Genomic DNA, 11,022 nt, shown 5'->3' on the forward strand with positions numbered 1-11,022 from the left:
GTATATCATTTATATTAAGTTGTGTCATTTATTTATTTAATTATTAATTTAATTATTACGTTGTTATTTTATTATGTTAATTATGTTGCAGTGTTGGATTTACGAGCACTTCCCTAGGATCTGTAAGCGGGGTGATAGAGGAGCGGTTCCTGCGCAGCTTCCAAGAGCATGAAGGTGGACTGCAAAACATGTTGTAAAAGGTGGATTGATGGCATATCGTCGGAGACTTGATGGGTTGTTGCTCGAGGATGTAGTGTTTACACCATATGATGATGATCCAGCTAATCATCCGTTTGTATCGATTTCGATGTTTTCTGGATATCTTCGATGTGGTGGAGTCTCAGTCCCATATTTGCCAGAGCGATGTCTTCGACAGTTTGGTCGTATTCAGTGCATTCCGCGTGACGTTCCTCTGATGTCGGACAATATAGATTGGGTCTGGCAGAGTACTATGAGATCATATGTAGAGACATTAGTGTTTCACATCCTCTGATTCTCCCTCCATCCACCATTGCACCTTCGAGTCCACATACTACTGTTGCAGCCCATGCTGGTCCATCATCGTCTGTACATGCTGGTAGAGATCGTAGAGACTATAGAGCACCTGAGCTTGCACATATGGCCTTAGATATGGTAAGACCATTTAGTGAGATTCATGAAATATTGTGTGAATTATGTCACTTGTATGACGATTAGTTATTGTGTTATTGTGTTATGTATGACTGAATATTTATATATTGAGATATTTTGAGATTATCGAATGTGTTATTTTGAGATTATCGTAAATGACAACGTAAATGATCGAATCGTTTTATCGTATATTGAGAATTGTGTTTTTAGAATTGTGTTTTTATCATTATATTTTGAGAATTGTGTTTTTATCGTAAATGACAACGTAAATGATTGAATTGTTTTATAATATTCATTTCATGAAATACAAAATATATTCTAATCTTCATTTAATGAAATACAAGATGATTTGCTAAATGATGGATCAATGTGTTCCCATTGCTTCATACGTGTTGCACAAGCTATTTCCCATGTCTTTGCACATTCACTACAATAGTCTTTCCATTTTTGTGAGATAGGTGGCAAAGGACAATTAGTCTTCAACTTGATCTGAACAATAAAATATTAAACATTAATAAATTTAATTTAATATCATAAACAATAATAAATATAATTTAATAAACAATGCTAATATTATATAAACAATGCTAATTAATTTAATTTAATAAACACTAGATTTTCATTGACGAATTCAATTTCTGGTAAAGAGATAAGAGAAGACTCTTTTGATGATGCTTTGTTTAGCGGAAATAATGTCATATTCAGATTACGAGACAACGACACCAATATGACATTATATTGTGTTGCTATCACGTAACCCAAGTCTGGTAAACACATCCACTTATCTTGTCCTTGAGCACCCAATCCTAATATTTTCAACGAGTTTCGCAGTGATTCAACACTGTCATCGAACACATTAGCATAAAGGTCTTGATGTAGACGAATCTCTTTATCCAATTGTGTTCGAACTAAAGACCAAGATTCTTCAGTCCAACCTAACAATGCTGCAATTGCGCGAAACCCACAATTTCCATCAGCCACCACATCTATTATCTCCTCAATATACGGATGTATAAGAGTAGGAAAATGTGTGTAAAATGGTTGTTTTGCAGAATACTGTGACGAATGAGATGGTTGCCTTGCAGAACGTTGAGATGGTTGTTTTGCAGATTCTTGAGAGGCATCAACATACTCCCAATATGACGGATCACGAGGAGTATCAAATTCTTTCTTCTTTTTACTTGCTCCCTTGGTTCTCACCTTCTCTGGTGGTGCAAGTATTGATGTTGTATGTGGAAATACAACTTCACGCACCTTATCCCTGAATATCCTTTGACTTACAATATCGTGTTTCTTCATGTACGCTTTCATTGCTTCTAACTCTTCTGAAAAGTCATAATCTGATAAAGATTCTTCATCCTCAAGAAAATTCTCAAGGCTTAACGTTCTCCAAAAAACATGAATGCTATCTAAAGGGATAACATTACCAGATATCTGCAACTTTGCCAACTCACAAGCACATGGTAATCCATGAGTTGTTCTGATTGAGCAACCACATATTGTTTTGTCAGTACCTACAATCTTCACTCTCTGCAACTGTTTGTCAATTTTTTTAAAACATTTCCTTGATACACAATGATGTAGACTTTGAAAGAATGATGAATTACACCCGTGCTCAACATCCTTGCTGGTTTTCTGAAAAGAATATTGAATGATACATATTTGGTTCTTCAACATCATATTCACAGCATCCCAACTTTTACACAAATCACCCAAACTAGTTTGCAGCATGTTTTTCAATCTCCAATGGGCAGACTCAACTCTACAAATAAATTAAATAATACAAATTAAAATAAATCACAAACTAGTAAATCATATTTTCTAAAACAAACAAATCAAATTTAAAAATACCTGTTAGATGTTGTGTTCCCCAAATGCATCACTCTATTGGTCCAAACATTGACAAACCTTTCTTTGTAAGGTGTTAACCACGAATCTTTCACATAATCAACAAAAAGAATAATATCGGCACACACTAGCTCAAAATGTTGCAGGTGATGATCATACTCCTCTACACTACTTGAATATACAATTTTTTTCCATAAATCCATTACTTCTTCTTGCCTATCTTTTTTCACATATTGTTTGCATCTTGCCCCAACATTTTTTTCAATATGAAAACGACATAGCAAATGTATTGAAGTAGGAAACACAACACTAATCGCATTCATCATGGCAAGATCTCTATCAGTCACAATAACTTTAGAAATTAAAGTCTCAGATTTGAACAACTGTCGTACCTTTTCAAATGCCCAGATGAAGTTATCTTGTCGCTCTTGTTCCAAATAAGCAAACCCAACAGAAAATGTCAAACTAGTAGATGTGACACCGACAATTTCAAGTAATGGTAACCGATATCTGTTTGTTTTGTATGTGCTATCACATATCAAAACAAAATGAAACGTGTTTAACAACTTTATACAATCAGTATGTGTCCAAAATATATCTCTCAAAACATCATAATTCTCCCGTCTTCTTGTCCAATACACATAATTTTCTTGTTGTATTAACTTCAACAGATGCTGCATTTCTGTATACGGACCTCTCAACGATGATCGATAAGTACTCCTTGCTTTATATATTTGACTTGGAATTTTCAGATTAGCTTTATTTCTCTCTTTCAAAGCATTTAGGATGAATCTGGGGGCAAGCTTATACTTTGTCATGTCATTGACAAATTTCCTCTCTTCTTCATTTAAACGCCCCAAATAAGAATGACCAGTTACAGTATCAAGTAGATCATGATTATGTGTTCCACAACGAACACTAATTTTCCATCCTTCACCGACACTTAACGGTATACATCTGAGAGTAAACGGACAATTTTCCTTATGAGAACAAGTTACTGTTGATTTTGATATAAAGCAAGGAGTAAACCAAATGGTAATCTTTAAACAATTTTTTGAAGAAAAAAAAAACTAAACATAAAGTTATTCATAGCAAGTCACATGTTATTCATAGCAAGTCACATATGATTACCACTTGCTAATTTATTCAAGAGTAGTAACTCATAACATTGTTTTACAAACCCTAACTTACTAAGTTAGTGATTTGATTAATAATTTTTTTAGAGAAAATAAATTAATAATAAATAAATTGATTAATAAATATTCATCATTTGTTCTTAAAGTAATTTGGGATGAGACACATAACCCTAGGGAGTAACTCGGTCATTTGTCTACCTTATCCTTATCTTGTTCTTATTTTTTTGTGTCCCTATTTTTTTAGGACTGAGTGAAATCCAACTCATTGCTTAAGGACATGGCAGTTTTGTAGTACGCATTAGAACTTGTATATATGTAGTTGAAACAATTTGAAATCATTCTACATACTACTTTTGTTAAAGATACTACTATTATAACCACTTTCATATTGCCTTTTCACTTTAAAGGACGTTCCTGAATATATTTTAACTATTATTTTGTAATTAAACCTTAAAATTCATGTTGCAACTAACTCATTAATGATAATTGCAAAACAAATGAATATGTAAGCTGATTCTCAAAATGTAATATCTTGTTAAATTAATAATGAAATCTTTTATATTTTTACTTTTTCTATAGGAAGATGTAAGCATCTAGAGTTCATAGAACGAGACATTTCTTTTAGAAACACTGTTGTGCTACAAAATGAATAAGTAGTGATTCTACGTATATATATACAAACACATTTATTCTTTTGTATTTTTCACTATTATTTTCTCTCTTCATTTGGCTTACATACATAAAAAATAAAAGATACCGTGTGAATGCAAGCGTGAACATGCAATTGTGCACGCACGTACATTTACATTTTTAGTACTAAAACAAAAATGGTTCCTCCGTTAAAATCAATACTATTATAAAAAGTTGGTGTGTCTCATGATATGGTTATGGCTAATGTCATTGTTTCTCTTGACAGAAATAATAGTTATACAACGGTTATGGAAGTGATAGTTGTCACACCTAATTTGAACATGCAACATGTGATATTCCTAAAATAAGGATAGTTACTTAAAAAGAGTTGTGATTTACGCTAATAAGTAGAATGTCACGATGATTGGTGATGATATCGACTCCCCTATCATCTCTATTAACGTTGTAGAAATAATTTGAAGTCATTACTACTCCTACAACCACTTCCATTTTATCATTCCATTTTAAAGAACATTCTTGAATATATTTTAATTAGTTTTTTTATCAGGAACTTAAATCTATGTTGCAACTACCTCATTAATGATAATGAAAAAAAATGAATATGAATGTTAATTCTCAAAATTTAATATATTTCCTTTTTTAATTAATAATAAAACATCATACAAAATTCCCACACATTTTACTATTTCTATATGAAGATGATAAGAGTTTAGGGTTCATAGCACATTACATTTTTTTTAAAAACACTGGAGAGCTAGAAAACGATCAAGTAATGGCTCTACATATGTAAATACATACATATATTATTTTGTAATTTTCTTTTTTTCTCTTCTCTCTTCTATTGCATACATACATAAAAAATAAAAGACATCATATGAAAGCAAGTGTGAATATGCAGTCGTGCACTCACGCACATATATATTTTTATTACTAAAACAAAAGTTGGTTTTCCTTTTGTACTATTATGAAAAATTGACGTTCTCATGATATCTATATCTATATATATATAGAATATAAAAAACACCTTTTAAATTTAAGGTCATGAGGGATTGCCTCTTCTGACTATGATCAAGGCTACTACCGCCTTATGCATGTGAGACTCTTATTTCTAATTAATTGAACCAATAACATTCGACTTGCATTGTATCATATACTCTTATCACCATTTCAATTTTTTTTTTTACTATTATGTGTCATTATTCACGGTCTTAGTATATAAAAGAAAATGAATGAATGAGATATGAATTTTATCTCATATTGGAAGTTTTGCATTAATGTAAAATTTTAAATTTGAAATGTAAAATTAATAATGTAAATATATATAAAAATGAAATATTCTTTTAGTGTAGACTATACACCAACTTTTTTAATGAATTTTATCACATTGAAAATATTGCAATAGCGTAAAATATCATATTTGAATGTCACATCATATATATATATATATATATATATATATATATATATATATATAACACTTTTACCACAATTTCTAGTTTTATTTGTTGTTATGTGTTATTATTCAAAGTCTTAATGCATAAAAGGAAAGGGGGTGTATTATGAATTTTATATCATATTGTAAGTCTTGGATGCATACAAGGAAATGGATGAATTATGAATTTTATTTCATATTGTAAGTCTTACATTAGCGTGCAAAATTTTGAAATGTGAACTGATAGTGTTTCAACAAGTGTGTTGAATCTGTAACACTCCAATATTTTCATATATATTATATATGTGTCTTTTAGTAAATTTACGTAATTTATTGTTTAATTAGTAATTTATTCCACATGTAAGGAAAATTAAATTAAAATTTACAACTCCCTATTTTACTTGAATAATTATAACCTTTATTTTTATTTAATTGTTTTGGTGTGACAATTACATTAGAATGATTTATGGCATAATTATTTTCTACCTGGACAACTGTGTATTTTATTTATTTGATTGTTTTCGATAATCATGAAATTGATGTGTTAGATACGTTGACTTTATTTTTTTTATACGTGACACGCAGTAGTATTCTTGTCTTGCTTGATTTATTTTGGTTGATAAAATATTAGTTGAATTATTTAATTAAATTATAATTTATAAAAGTTATATTGTTTGTTAGTTTTATTTACGACCAAATAAGTATTTATTTTAGGAGATATTATAGAGTTAGTGAAACCCAACATTTATATTTAAGTGTTTTGAAAATATTTTTGGTTCATCCTAAAAAAACTAGTGACTTAACTTATTCTTTTATTCTCCTTTATGACAAGATTTTATGACAATTCATGGTGTTTCTTGACATAATGTGCATTAACTCATTTTAACACCTTTAATTTATTTTTTAAAGGAAGATTATAAAAAAAAATTGTGCAATTAAGAGAGGACACAAAAGACTATTGTCCTTTTTGTATCTCATTCATTCATCTCTTGTAAACTAAAATTACAATTTTATTTTAATTGTCTACAAAAATAATTCTATGAAATTTTTGGTTTCGTAACTATTAGATAAAAAAAAAATTTAAAAGGGTGATGTGACAATCTCTAATTTATTTATTTAATTAAAATGGATGGTGTGATATCCTGTAATATATGGTGAACTTTATTAGTTAATCCTAATTAACTCATACACATAAATACACATGATTTCAATTGACTTTGTAACAACCTAATAAAATTAAATAAATAGTAATTATTCGTAGCATAATTTTAGAATTAAGTGCACTTCAATTTTAAACAAGAACTCAATAATATTGCAACGTAAATAGCTATTACGTTCATACATTTCCATTAGGTCTCTTGCTGTCACACCTATTTGTCATTCGTAGACTCCTAAAATAATTTTCTAAGTCATAAGTCCTAATATCTATCGGTGTTGAATTCATCATTGCCTCATAAGCTATTTCTCGTGCGAATTTAGAGATGTTAAGAAAGAAAGCGCCTAAGGTTAGAGCTTTTCCCCATGCTGAGTTAGGCTAGATATTAAATTAGCGATTCGTAAGATATTGATATGATGTCTGCATGTCTGAAAAGAAAAATGTTGATTTTATTTTCGTCGTAAAGAAATTAACTATAATGTTTTGATTGTTTTTTTTTAATACCTCTATCTTAATGAAATTAATTATAGAGTTATATTTTCATTATTATACCTTGATAAATATGTTTGTAGTGAAAATGTTTAGTGTTTTACGTGTTTTAGAGTATTTAATTATAAAGTTATAATTTTTATAATGATGTAATTAGTAATATATTTATTATGATGTATTTGATTCTAAGTGTTACTTTTGAGTATTCTAAATTTAAAACTTTACTTTTATGAACAATATATGTGTCTTGAGGAAATTGATGAGAATTTTATATATCTTTAATTTTAATAATATGAGAAAATTGATTATTGAATGCGTTAATGAATAGTTCATTTTTAGAATGTTGAAAACTTTATAGTGAAAGAAATAAAATTTATGTTGTTATTGTATTATTGGTTATATGAGTTTTAATGGTTATCAATAACACGTTGTCAAATCGAATCTTATGGATTATTAAAATGAAAGTGGTGATTTTGAGATATTTGTTCACATGCATATTTGATATGTTGAAGTTATTGAGCTATAACTATGAACATCCATGAGAATATAAATTTGATGTCTTATGTGATTAAAAAGTTTAATCTAAAATATTTTATCTTTGTGGTTGCCTAAGTGGCTGGTGATTTGTGTTTTAAATATTGTTATCTTTGTGGTTGTCTAAGTGACTGGTGACTTGTGTTTTTAATATCATTATCTTGTGGCTGCCTAGGTGGCTGATGATTTGTATTTTAAATATTATTATCTTTGTGGTTGCCTAAGTGACTGGTGATTTGTGTTTTAAATATTGTTATCTTTGTGGTTGCCTAAGTGACTGGTGATTTGTGTTTTAAATATTGTTATCTTTTTGGTTGCCTAAGTGGTTCATGATTTGTGTGATTATTTAAGTGAGTGGTGACATGTACATTTTGAGCATCATTATCATTTCATGACATATCATATGCATCTTTGTGGAGTCTGTGTGGCTGGTTTAATTTTTCCCCATTGGTATGAGTGACTTATGTGTGGACGCATGTGTGACTGGTTATATCCGGATCATATATATTTAGGAGCATGCATAACTTGCATATATTTTATTGTTATTTTCATTTTGATATAATTATTTGTTCTACGGTTGCTACTTTATTTATTTTATGATTTTTGATACCCCATTGAGAACTACTAAAGAATCAATTTCTTTAAATCTTTTATTAGGAAAAGATTTTATATTCATATTTTATGGCTGTGAATTTATTATTTGGTTTAATTTTGTTGTGGGATGAACTGACCCCTTACACCAACATTTAGGTACTAATGATCTCAAAAAGTTGCATGAATGATGTTTGATTGGTGCACGCGCGGGGAAAATGAGACGTTTACTTAAAAATAATGTTTTGTATTACTAAAAATTTTGTGGTACATTGTAAAGTTATTTATTCGTCATCATTAATTTTTAATAAAAATGTGGAAGTGATATTTCATTAGCTAGTAAATAATTGAATGTCATTAATTTTCAGTCAACCTTGTTTCTTTTGAATTTCACTTAAAGAGAATTTATTTTATTTTAGACCATAAATGAATATCGATCTAACAATTAGAATATTAATTTTGCAAATGAATAAATAAATAATATTTTAGTAAATTACATTACGTTCTTTTACAGAAAAAAATATATCAAGTTATTTTTCTTACGCATCTTCAATTTATTACATGATGAACTACTCATAAAAAAAAAATTAGTTGTTTCTAAAAGAAAATAAATATTTTTAAGTAATATTCGGATAAAAAATTTGGAGCGTTACAGAATCGTTGTAAGTAATAATAAAACGGTAGTACTGAGTGTTGAACTCAAGGATTGCATTTTACTATCGAATTATATTTAATTACTAAAATTGAACAAAAAGTTTCCGAAGTGATTGAAATAATATTTGAAACTAACAGGAGTAATAGAATTGAACTTTTATAATAAGAAAAATGTCATGAATGAGTTTCACTTCAAATCTAACTTTGGTTTCTAATTTTATCCTAGTTACTAAATTCCTTTATTGAACTATTATCGAATTCTCTTTATTATTCTTGCCCTAATGTCTTAGTGACATAACCTTTAATTCGTCATCATTAATTTTTAATAAAAATGTGGAAGTGATATTTCATTAGCTAGTAAATAATTGAATGTCATTAATTTTCAGTCAACCTTGTTTCTTTTGAATTTCACTTAAAGAGAATTTATTTTATTTTAGACCATAAATGAATATCGATCTAACAATTAGAATATTAATTTTGCAAATGAATAAATAAATAATATTTTAGTAAATTACATTACGTTCTTTTACAGAAAAAAATATATCAAGTTATTTTTCTTACGCATCTTCAATTTATTACATGATGAACTACTCATAAAAAAAAAATTAGTTGTTTCTAAAAGAAAATAAATATTTTTAAGTAATATTCGGATAAAAAATTTGGAGCGTTACAGAATCGTTGTAAGTAATAATAAAACGGTAGTACTGAGTGTTGAACTCAAGGATTGCATTTTACTATCGAATTATATTTAATTACTAAAATTGAACAAAAAGTTTCCGAAGTGATTGAAATAATATTTGAAACTAACAGGAGTAATAGAATTGAACTTTTATAATAAGAAAAATGTCATGAATGAGTTTCACTTCAAATCTAACTTTGGTTTCTAATTTTATCCTAGTTACTAAATTCCTTTATTGAACTATTATCGAATTCTCTTTATTATTCTTGCCCTAATGTCTTAGTGACATAACCTTTAATTCGAAAGTAACCCCTAATTCATTAGTGGATTTATGATTAGAATTAAACCTTGCAGTATAAGATTTCTCTTATTAAACTACTACCTTTGCAACTAATTCAATTGGTTTCATGACTTGTATCTATCTCTAGACTACAATATCATGAATTTATCATCTCAAGCATTCGTAAACTCTACTTTTGTTTCAAAATATGAAACGTAAAATATTTTAAAGGTTATAAAACAATAAAAAGCATTAAGCACATATATGAGAAAAATAATTCAATAAACTTATTCATATAACTAGAAATCAAATCAGAAAAATAACGGTTTCATCTTGTTTCACTCATCCCTAACAAATAGGATTTAGTTACTCATGACAAAGATACAAAAGATAAATATTAAAGAAGAATTACAAGAAAGATGATAAAACTTCTCCAATGGTCTTAGAAACAACCGTATATGAGTTTCTCTGCTAGGAAACAAGTCTCTAAACTTCTCAATTGCCAAAAAAATATTCCTAGAAAGTGAGAAAACGTGTTTTTATAGATTCAACAAAACACCACGCGCCCCAAGCGTGGAATTTGCACTTCAGACGCAATTGGACAGAGTCAAGAAGGTCGAAATGCACCCCAGACGCGGGTTTGGCGCTTCAGGCGCACGACATATGTTGGCTAACATTTACTGCATTTTTCTTCTCTTTTGAGTTCGAAATTGATTCTGGCGTCTTCATGAAAGTTGTAGCTATATATCTTAGCTTTCATTTTCAATTAGATTGACTCCAATTGGACATCTACAACACCATATATGGCTGAAATACTCTATATAGATCATGTTGGTTTCTCACAAAATTCAGCATTACACTGATATAAAGAAACGATGCAAAACTACGAAAAATATGTACTTAATCAAGGAAATAAGAACATAAGCATTTTATTAAATCCAA

This window comes from Cicer arietinum, chromosome 4 (assembly GCF_000331145.2).
Source record: "Cicer arietinum cultivar CDC Frontier isolate Library 1 chromosome 4, Cicar.CDCFrontier_v2.0, whole genome shotgun sequence".
Classification (NCBI taxonomy): Eukaryota; Viridiplantae; Streptophyta; class Magnoliopsida; order Fabales; family Fabaceae; genus Cicer; species Cicer arietinum.